The sequence below is a fragment of the Colletes latitarsis genome, chromosome 9 (genome assembly GCF_051014445.1).
Source record: "Colletes latitarsis isolate SP2378_abdomen chromosome 9, iyColLati1, whole genome shotgun sequence".
In the NCBI taxonomy this organism is placed as follows: domain Eukaryota; kingdom Metazoa; phylum Arthropoda; class Insecta; order Hymenoptera; family Colletidae; genus Colletes; species Colletes latitarsis.
In genome coordinates this window covers 31232471-31244349 of record NC_135142.1, presented here as the reverse complement: position 1 = coordinate 31244349, position 11879 = coordinate 31232471, and positions in this window count along the sequence as shown.

The following is an 11879-nucleotide window of genomic DNA, read 5'->3' as shown; positions in this document are numbered from 1 at the left end:
GCTATGAAGGAACGAGAGTGAATGAGCGTAAGCGAAGCGCTCCTTTGGCCTCGTAATGAAAGTGAAATCGAGGGCGCCAGAGTGGCCGCTCGGTTGCTCGGCTCTTCGCTTCGCCGCTGCGGTGCCATGTCGGTGCCCCACCAGCAGCCTCGTCAGCAGCTTCGTCGATGAGTTTGCTTTGGATTGTCGGACGGATAGTCGCCGGGAGGCGACCCGAACGCGCGTTTGCTCGGCAACCGGGCAAAAAGGAATTTCGTAACTGGGAAGATTTTTCCGTTCGAAAAATGTCTGCGCCAAAGAGACGAACGACGCGATAAACACTCGGGGGGTCCCCGAAAACGAGCAGGGGAACGGCGCGAAGAGCACGAATGGAACTTTTACTGGAACTCGTCGATTCCGAAGGTTTTTCGGCCGCGGAGATTTACGACTAGTCCGGGGATGGAAAGGCAAAACGGACGAGGGGGGAGGGAGGGGGAGGGAAAGAGTCCGTGAAGGGCTGAATCGCGGCGGGGAAGAGCGCGGAGGGTACGCACACAAGGTGTTGGCTATCCCGTAGTGTTGGCGCGTACTTTCACTTTTTTCGTCTCTTCTCCTCCCTCCCTTGCCACGGTTCGTAAAAACTACCATGGCGGTACCACGTCGCCATTGGTCGATTTTGGTCGGATCTCTTCGTTCATTGGGCTTCCCCCCATGCGCGACTCTCTTTCTCACTTTCTGTGCTTCCCCTCCGTCACTCTTCGCCTCTATCTTTCTCTTCCTCGCTCGGCGTCGGTCTTCTTCTTTCCCTTTCACTCTCCAAGAATCCGCTCTCTTCCTCTGCTCCTCCGCTTCCCCTCTCGCGACGATATCTCGGCGATCCCCCTCCAGCAACCCTCGACACTTCTGGGCACGGCAGGAGTCCTTATGTAACTGACACCATTCCGCTAGAGTAACCGGGACAAAATGCTTCTGATATGGCCCGGTAGGTGGAAAAACAACAGAAGCGCTGGAAAACCGTTGCTGGATCAACACCGGATCCAGGATGCGCCGTAACCACCGATAAATTCGCGGACGTGTGCAGAAAGGGGGGGAACTGGAACACGGAGGAGAGTAGATCGCTGGAAGCCTCCGCTAAAAGGGAAACAAATACGCGGGTCTGGGAATAGGCACTGAAATTTCCTCCAAGTATTGAAACGAAAGTGCTTCGCTTCCAGTGGAGGAATTTCATGTCTAAGAATGTATATAAAATCCTATCTTTTTTTTCAAGATTCGAACAGTTAGGGACCTTTGTATATTTCGAGAAGTTACTACTGTATTAAAAAAAAACTTCTTCTTTGCGTAATATGTAATACTTTTACAACAGAGAGCAATCTTAATGCGTTTCGTTCCGTATCTGCTAGTTGTACTCACCGGCTAGACTTAGCTAGCTAATCCCACTTCAGACGCGAAGCTATTAATCGTTTCAACATTCTGTTCGAGCTAATGATCTGGTACTAAAGTATTGATTAATTGGAGATCGTTCTAACAATTAATAGTGTCACGTTCGAAGCAGGATCTGGTAGATAAATTTTACTAGTAGGTACCACTGGCAGATCCGGGATGAAATACGTGATATTGCTTGTCGTACCAAAAATATTACGTGTTGTTGCTAATTCGTGAACCGACTAGAAGAACATACACGTTTCTTTATCTGTATTGTGTAAATTAGAGGCTCTTGTAAATGCGAAGTTTAAACCAAATGGTGCTGGTCCACCTATCCTATAATGTGGCTGAACTACTGGAGGACTATTTCATAAGCGACAAATCATCGTTTCACGCGGGAAAAGAATTTTCAATTTTGTCGACCCTGTACCGCGGCATTCCCCTTAGCATGGTACCCAACAATGGACAATCAAATATCATATCGCTTGCGAATATCAGAGAAGCACATTTACGTTGCCCGTATGGCACACTTCCTTGTTCGATTTTTCTTTATAAGCATTTGTTTGTATTTTCAAACAATAAAATCCTCCAATCCGGTCAGAAGTTATGATGTTTTAAAGATACGCATGAAAATTCGGGCAGACATTTCTGGCCAGAAATTATATTTTTGGTAAGGAATTTTTTTCTCGAAACTGAGTAGGATTTCGGGGGTATGTCTATTCACCAAAAATGATTGTAATTGATCCCCGCAACCGAAAATAATTTTTTTAGAACGATTCGAAACTTTTCATTTTTGTCGAAAAATTTAGGCACCTACCCCCTGTCGATTTTTCTTAAAAATTCGTTTTTGATTTTTAAGAAATTTATTTGACGCTGTACGGAAATATTGTCTAATACTTTTTTGTAGGTACCCATGAGCTCTACTTCAGAAAAAAGTTTCATTGAAATATATTCACAATTGTAGGAGTTATGGCTGTTTGAAAATTGGACCATTTCTATGGGGTTTTTCTCATTTTGCGGGGTCAAGGACCAACTTTTCAAATATTTTTGCAATTTGTACATATTCTCCATCAAAATATGCGTAGTTTGCTTTTATAAACATTAAAATCGTCCAATCCGTTCAGAAGTTATGACGTTTTAAAGATTCGCATGAAAATTCGGGCCGACATTTCTGGTCAGAAATTAGATTTTCAGTAAAGAATTTTTTTCTCGAAAGTGCGTAGGATTTCGGGGGTATATGTAATGACCAAAAATGATTGTAATTGACCCCCGCAACCGAAAATATTTTTTCCAAAACGATTTGAAATTTTTTTTTTCCGTCGAAAAATTTCACACCTTCTCGAATTTTTTTCTCGAAAGTGGGTAGGATTTCGGGGGTATGTCTATTCACCAAAAATGATTGTAATTGACCCCTGCAGCCAAAAATAATTTTTCCAGGATACTTTGAAACTTTTTAATTTCATCGAAAATTTGTCCACCTACCCCCTGTCGATTTTTCTTAAAAATTCGTTTTTGATTTTTAAGGAATTTATTTGACGCTGTACGGAAATGTTGTTTAATACTTTTTTGTAGGTATCCATGAGCTCTACTTCATAAATAAATTTTGTTAAATAAGAAATTCTCGTTTCGTTCGATCCTGCACCGTGTACATCGATCTTAATATGGCACCCAACAATGGGCAATCGAGTATCGTATCGGTGGCGGTATCGTACCATCGAGTGTAAACTTCATAGTCGCAGCAACGGAAACGAATCGTTCGATGGAACGAAACGAGACACTGGGTTGGCTAATTGTCGCAACGAAAAAGAGACGCGGATCGGTTCGTCCCGCGAATCTGGAGCGGATTCGACGGTCGTCCGTTCTATTGTAGTCGCCCGTAAGAATTCCGCTTTTGCAATCTTCCCAGGCTCGATTCTAGTTGCGCGCCAATCGACGCTTAAGAAGGGACGCCCGACAAATGTTCGCGAAACAATGAGCGACGTTGCAAATCCGGTACCAGATCCTTGCGAAACGGATCCAGATATTTCTATAATCATATTCCATCGGAGCACCGTGAGACGAGCTCGCTTCCCTCGATTATAATAATTAACCCTAGAAAGACTAAGGAGGTAGGGGATCGAGAGCTCACCAGCGTCAAAATCTAAAAAATTCGTTATTTTTCCCATATAAAACTCAATATACTAAGGACTATGGCCATCTTCATCCTCATCAAAACATTCGAAATACAAGACCCTTTGAAATCCTTGGATCAATTTTGTTTCTCAACTTCCAACGTCTTTCCGTCTTGTTGCTTGTAACCGGAGGTTGTGCATAGAACGTACCAGAATAAAGGGTTAACCAAGCTAACCAAACTACTTCCGTCCGTTGTGTCCGGTTTGCTCGAAGCCACGGCGAATCGATCGCGATCGATAGGAAAGGTCGATCCCATTCAACTTGGCGCTCGAATCTTCATTATCGCCCATTATCATTCGCTACGGCCGCGTCGTTCGTTATCATCGATTCTACGTCGCGTAGAAATATGTAAGCACGCTCCCACTTGTTTCGCATTCTGTACCGGTTCCCATTGTGCCTGATAATGCGCGATGAATATTTACACGGCAAAGGTTAATCGTATTGCTATTAATTGCGCGTCGCGAATCTCGCTCGGTTTTGAATTAAAAAGCCCGGCATTGCATCTGCTATCGCGCCCTGATATTCTATAATTATACCGTTTTTCCTGTAGAAACGCGCGTGTACGCGCATTTCGAGTCACTGAACGGGTCGCGCTCGCTCGCCATTATCGACTAGATAAACGGTTCGGATCAATTATCGTGTACACGCGGTCGTACGGCATTGGGCGATTTTGTAATTAATCGACATCGAAAGCGTGATATATTTTACGCATAATCGGGCGAGTGTGACGACGACGATGACGACGAGCACGGAACGACGGGCTTAGCGTCGCGGTGGGGACGAAGTGAAAGTGAGCCGAGTATTGTTTAGGAAGCCTCGGTGCTGCAGTGATTCTCAGTGTCGAGATATTCGTCGTTTGCCAGGAAGGTACGCCGAAATCACCGGGAAAACGAGTCGAAATCGTTAATACTGGGGTCACCTGTTCCCTCGTCCTTTGTTTCGACGCTTTCTCGCCGGATAATTTCATTGTTTTCGCTCCGGTAACGCGTGACACCGCTTCTGGGCCTGAAGGACCGTTTAACAGACTCTATTGCGACTCTCGAAATAAAAAAATAGAATTCTACTTATCACAAAATATTACTAATCTCCAACGTTCGTCACCGCGGTCGTCCTTGAACGGGAGTAATCTGTTAGCAGATTTTTTCATTTATAACTTTGGTTACAAGCTTGAAAAATATGATTAAAATCGACGAAGGTCAGGTTTGACATTCTCCGTGTCAGAGGAACAGGAAAATGAAATATTTCCTCATCGTATGGGCAAAATATTTTGATAAATGCCCGTAGATACGAAAAAATAAAAGTTTACCGTTTGCTTCTAAATGAATTTTCGATTCCCAGAAGCATGCCACCTGTTAGACAGGGTTTGCCACTTAAAGCAAAGAGGCTGTTTTCCCGGCGAAACGTGAAAGGTAAGCGCGACTCGCGCTCGAAGGATGATAATTAATTAGAAAAATTTGCGTGTGCGCCTGGTTCGGAGTAAGTACATCCGTCGATAATTTCCCAGGAGTGAGAGATACACGCTGGGTTCTGGCATTTCGATCGTTGTTCAGACGGCCGGTGCTGGTGTTACCGGTATCTAGCCGCCAATGAGTCGCTTACATAACTTGTGATGCACTCCCAGGTTCACAATGAGATTCGCTTTTGGCGATACAACTTTCCTTTCGATGGATCGATTCGCACGACAACGCGTCCTCGTACGATTCACCACTTCGATCGCGCTTGTTTGCCTCGTGATAGGTGCTGGTCCCTGGTTCTAAAGAAACACTCGTAAATAAACAAAGCTCGAGGAATTACAGCATATTTAGAATATCAATTTGACTCTCGGGGTCCACTTTGACCCCTGAAAATAATTCGAAGTTAATATCTTATTTATGAGTTCTGTAACTCTAAGTAAAAATCTAACAGATCGATCGGGTTCGCGCGACAAAAAGAGAAGTAACAAGAACGTCAGTTACGGAGCCAATACTTTCTTGCACTCGTGGGATTTCCTTCGAGCGTAATTTGCTCGCGACCTTCGTCGGGGTCCATTGTCATTAATTATGCAACCGAGTTCGCGTGACATCAACGATTCAGCGGGGATTCCTGTTAATTTTCCTCAAGAATTTCCACGAAGTATTCCCGTCCCGGGCACTCGTACTCGGTTTCGTACGATATAGCATTTTTCTCCGCGATCGCGAACATCATAGTTCGATGATGCACCGACGACCGGTTTCAATCGCTTTGCATAAAAAACTAATGTTATGACATCGAAAATGTATTCGTAGCTATGCAAGACAACCTACAGAATCGTCTGTACGTTTTCAAATTAATATTCTCTTTAAAAAAAATGTTTTTAAAAAGTGTTTTGTATCGGATAGGTTCAAAGAATATGCATTTTATTATCGAGGTATCGATCGATCGACCGTCGTTGACGCTGTTACGTTATATTAAATCTCCGGCGAGGAAAGGTTGGACAGAATTGAAATGAAAAAGGGGATTTCGGTCGATGTTTTATTCATGGACGATCGACACACGTGCGCGCAGGAAGTCAGAATACGCTCTGTACTCTTTACTATCGTGCAAGGGACGGTGCCAGTACAATTTCAAATATCGAGGTAATTGACGTCGGGCGCTGGAGCTCGACTATGGACGTTACCTGGTCCGATGATATCTCGTTTCTTGTAGGCATATAGTGCAGGGATCGAGTACCTCGCGTGTTCTTCCGACCGGGTCAACGACCGGGCTTGGCTAGCTAGGAATTTGGTGCAGGTGAGGCCCAATGAGGAACGCCTCTCTCTGTCGGCGGGACCTGCAGGGGAATCATGTCTGCTTGTTTGCTTGTCTTGCTGTATGCTCTTGCAGGCCAACGACCCGTCACACGCGACCGTAGCGGCTCTTCTACGAAAATAGTTGCTGCTTCCGTCATTTTCACGGCGCCCGCGGTGCATTCGATTCTTTAAATCGCTAGACACGGAAATTTTCGTTGAACACCTTTGCCGGAGTCAGCAGAGTTCTTTCAACCACGTATGACGCGTGTTTCTCGGTGTTCGACGAGACTTTCTTACCGAGAAATTTTAAGATCTACGGTCGACGTTCAGTTTATTACTCATTGTGGACTTTGAAAATATGCAATAAACGAGATTTTATTATCTGCATGGAATTTGAAATCAGAAAGTGGCGTTAAACTCCTCGATGACGTTATTCATTCATCCGCGCACTTTAAACTCTTAATAAGTGTGCTGATTTGTTAAGATGCGCGTTACATATCACAATTGAAAAAAACTTTGATTTTCCTCGGATATAAAAATGCGTTTCTAATCTTTTTCGTACGTTCCATGGTTTCCTGATTGCATTACTCTTTGGTCGATGTTTATTACGAATGCGTACATTCTAAGCATACAGTATGTAAAAATGTCCTGATCTATCAGAAAACAAGCGCTGTTTAGGGTTAGTAAAACGTGGAAGTAGTTTCGTCTTCCAAAGCAATTCTTGAAAATAAATACGCATACGATACACTATCTATTACGTATTTTCTGCTATCTATTACATACTTTTATTATTACTCCATTAATATGAATTTTTCGGATTACGCGAGCCTCGTGCAGTTACGCGTACAGAACAGTAGGTCACCGAGGGGTTAATACACAGTATCGTTCATGATTGTTTGGATGATTGTTCACATTAGCAGAAATAAGGATTGTGTTTCTCAGATGGAACGTGTTTATTAATGCACTCTGTTTACCGTTTTAAAACTTTTATGCTGTGCTACAGATAACGATTCACGGTCTCTCAAGAATGTTTCACAAGAATCAACGACGTAAAATAATATTAGAATCGATAGTTTCTTTCGTCTGCTGTGGCTATATTTATAGGACTGTACGGTTCTTACCACGGTCACCAAACGGTACCATTTTTGAACTTTGTGAACTTGTGACGGAGAACTTGTAGCTTGTTAGACTGCTTGTAGTTCGCTTGAATAAACCACCGACTCTTCTGTCGTTGATGGTTGTAAATTGGAATTGCAGTAGATCTATTAGATAAATTAATTGGAAGATGTATTGTTCAGTTAAATATAAAAGAAACGAACCATAATTCAAGCCATATCCTACAAGAAAATGTAGAAAAAAGATCGACTTTTAAAATTTTCGTTTATTTCATGAAGATATTGGTCTTTTTAGTAATTTCGTTGACCGTAAAACGCTGAGTGCTAGCTGTGTTTTTACATGCAGTTAGAAAATAGAGACGCCGAAGGATCAGCCGAAACTTTCGTACCCCTTTTCTTAGATCCTTTGTTTGACCGCTCTTCAAACACATGCTCGAACTGGAGAACCATTTGGAGCGCGTGGAAGGTCGACGGCCCGATCTCGCTTCGAGTCGTGCATCGAAATCGTCTTCTAAAAAGGTCTGGCCTCTTCTGTCGGTCTTCCTGGAAAATAGGAAAGGTGCGGACCTCGTTCGAGCGGAATAACAGGGCAGAGAGGGTTCTATCTCTAATCAGAGCTCAGCGAAACGGCTAGCAAGTTTTCGTACATCCATCGACGACTTTGGCCATCGGCCAAGTTGCCTGCACATAAATAAACCGTGTGGTTGGTAAACATTCTCGTGTACCTGTACGTGCACTCATTTTTCGCTTTTATTTATTGGCCCTTCCGACAGATTTTCAAAGTTATTCTTCTCGAGAAGGAAAGATCATACGAAAGAAACTAAACTCGACATTTTTTATTTGCTTCGGTCTTGGTTGGATCGCGTTCACTAAGTAATTGTACAATTTTTAGGCGACCCAACGTGTTAGTATTAAAATGATATCTTCTTCCTTGGTTCCCTTTATGAGAAGACGCTGAACGCGATTTCATCCGCGGCTGATAGCCGAAGCTGTCGGCGTTTTTGCTCGTCGGAGTCACGTTTTCATGCATGTGCGTCGCGCACGGCGAATGGTCGTTCGTTTACTCGAAACCGAGCGCGACTCGAACTTGCTTTTATAGACGCGTAGCTTCGCTCGTCGAGACATTTTTCCGCGCGACAGGTTACTTTTTCGTCCAGAGACATCCGCGACCTTTTGGACACGATATTAAGCGTCTACAGCTTGGCGAGTTAAATAAGATTCGAGTAGACATCGACCCTTGTCAACCTTCCTCAGTTTCATTCCTTCTGAACAGTATCGTTGTTAGATAGGTTGAAGGTCTAGGCAATAATCCAATCGCCTGGGTTCATTTGTAATGTTGATAATGTCGTTCTTGATCCAGATCCAAGTTTGTAATAATTCTGATGCCCATGAACCGAAGTGGCAAACGTACTTGATGAAAGACGTATTGGCAGGGCTCGGTCCAATTACCAGGGGCTCCAATTACGTTTCACGATTGCATCTTGTTTGGTTAAATTGTCCATGATAATTAACGAGATCGATCAAACTATAGTTTAACAAGGCAATTAACATTCGTGGGCTACGAAGTCGAAATCAGATCCGGTTTTTCCGTCTTCGTGGCAGAATTTGCATCGTCGATTGAATGGCCGATCGAATCGGATGACAGCGTCTACTCTTCACCGAGATCCTGTTTTGCGAGCGTTGTTCCCCACGAGGTTATTTTTACACGGTTTCCCGACCTACGATAACGCCTGCGAGCGATTCACGCTCGTGCGAAAAAGAGGAAACAAAAGCGGCACCGAAGACCCTGATGGACGCTCGTCTTTTCCGCGACTAAATATGCTTGGTTCCGTGAACTTACCCGGTCAGACACGCGTTTCCCTCGCTTCCGCTTCCGGTAGTGCGTTTCTAGGGATTACGGATTCTCACGGAACATCGTTACTTTCGTCTTCGTAGAAGTCTGAACTCGAAGAACTTCGTCGCGATCGCGTTTCGCTCTGGAACAGAAGCTTTTAAGTATCGACGCTTATGTAACCGTATTTACTTCGATATTATCGTATACACCCATTAGATACGCTCCATCTCACGTGGAGTCGACAGTAGGTCATCCACTCTTAAATATTTGTGTCGCTGAACTGTCACGAATATCAATCGCGCAACTTGTAGTTATTTATTTTTATATTATTGCACAATTCGTGGGTACAGAGAGTAAAAATACGAGAGGTGGAACAAAATGGTATTGGTCTGTTTAGGGATGTGTAACTACTAAATTATTTCGTTCGAAAATTATGAATATTTTCATCTACATTTTGATAGCTCCAAAATTAAGGGTTTATGGTTTAGAAAGAGTAATTAAACATTCTCTAAATTAAATTTAGATTATATTACAAAGTTTTGTTTATCATTTTATCGTTCATTCTACCGTAGGATGCGGTACGTTCGCATCCCGTGCACCGAACGGTCCTCGCGGCGGGTAACTTTTGCCAAAACGTGAGCATAACTCGTGACTCGTGACGCAACGCGATTCGAGGAGCATCGACACCGCGATACGGAGAGGAAACGTTCGAGGTGTAAGCAACGAGGCATTGTTTCAGCCGTAGGACGTAACCGTAAGTCCGTAGGTCAGTAACGTCGATTGCGAAAATCCGTTTGCTCGCCCAACTGCCTCGCTGACTGACAGACTGACTAACTGGCTGGGCTGATTAGCCGTGGCTGACTGGCCTGTCTGTTTGGCGTAGGCCGTACATACTGCGGCGCGAGCCAAGCAAGGTCAGGGTTTCGCGAAACAGCTGTTAGGCCTAACTCAACCCACATGCGAGCGCGAAACGTTACGTACTCGGTCGCAAATATCTGCCACTTTTACGTCACGATCGGATCGCGAGCAAGAACCGTTCGCGAAACCCTTTCGCCACGATGTGCCGAGCGACGGGAACCTCGGTCTCGGGATTTACGGTCATCCTTGCTTTCGTTTACGTTCGCCCCGTAGTCGCTGAGAATTTCGAGAACGTTCGCGACTCGATCCCTCCCTCGAAATCACCGTTCGTTCTTTCTCTCGAAACAAGCTACGGTGGGTCCTCGAGTTACCGCTGATTCGCAGATACGCGTTCGTACCCCCACTCGCGTCCTTGTGCATATTTTTTACGCGCACGTTCGCTGCCATGCGTTGCATATGCGTGACATGCTGATGCATACGCGTGACAACCACGATTTTCTATTTTGCGTATAAACAAACTGTACGATAAGCACGGATAAGATACCGATTTGTTTGTCACCGTCTCAGATGGAGCACATTAATAACTATACGTTAATAACTAATCTGGTTTTGTCTCCTGACGGACTGTTTATCGTGCTCTGGAAGCATAGAGAATATGTTAAATAAAAGAGCTACAAATCGTGGACCAGCTGAACTCCTCGTCTTCAATTTTTATAACGATGATCGTATATGTATTGCAAGGAGAAAGAGAAATCAGTCTTGGCAAGATTGCTAATCATACTAGGTCAGACGTTTTAGTCAGCCTTCGAATGGTATGACCTAAGCAAAAGTTACTCGTCCACATTCCCCTCGTGGATGGGACCATATTGTTCTTAACCCTAATCTTTCGAAGTGAAACGGGGATGGGAATGTCCTTGTGAGCGACGCGACGATCGTCGACTTTCTTTTGCACGCGATCGATCCGCTTCGATCGACGGTGCGCGGCGCGGCGGCCCGTACGATCGCGTCTCGACCCGAGATCTTTTCGTATAGGTCACGTACGGATCTTTCCTCCTACAAGATCGCGACACGCGTCGGCCTTGGTGACGCGAGGGAGAAAAAGCGCGCTTGATCGTGACCTTTGGCGCGAGTAGCTACCGTTCGAACGCAAACGCACGCGTGCACATGCGCTGTGCGTGGTTGCGCGAGCGCGTTGCGTGTCACCGAGTAAATTCGATTGCATAATCGCGCGGATTACGAAGCGGTAACGCGCGCCCGCAGCTGTTCGCCGAGGAGGGACGCCGCAGCATCCTTACGTCCTGTCCGTCGTCGAGGAGTCGACCGATACCTCTGCGGAAATTTACGCGACCGGGAGACAAAGGTCGCCACCGCGAACGGTTACGTTCCACTGACACGGATCGATCGAATGAATTTTAAGCACTCACGCACAAATAAAACGATGCAATCGGGCTATCACCTCGGAATCGTAAACGCCGTTTTCGACGTTGGAGAACTGATCTTTCACGATACGAATTATCATCGTTGAAAGCGTTCTCTTCAACTCTTTTGTGCGATTTTTTTATTCATTTTTATCTAACTTTTAATCCGATTTTAACGAACAAAAATAAAACGTAAACTTCGAACGTTGAATTTCTTTTTCGTTTTCTCGTTGTCCGGAAGTTTATATCGAATCGAGGAGATAAATGTTTGTTGTCTATGTCGTAGACATACAAGTTTCCTAAACTAATAAATAAAAATAATCGTCTGATAAAT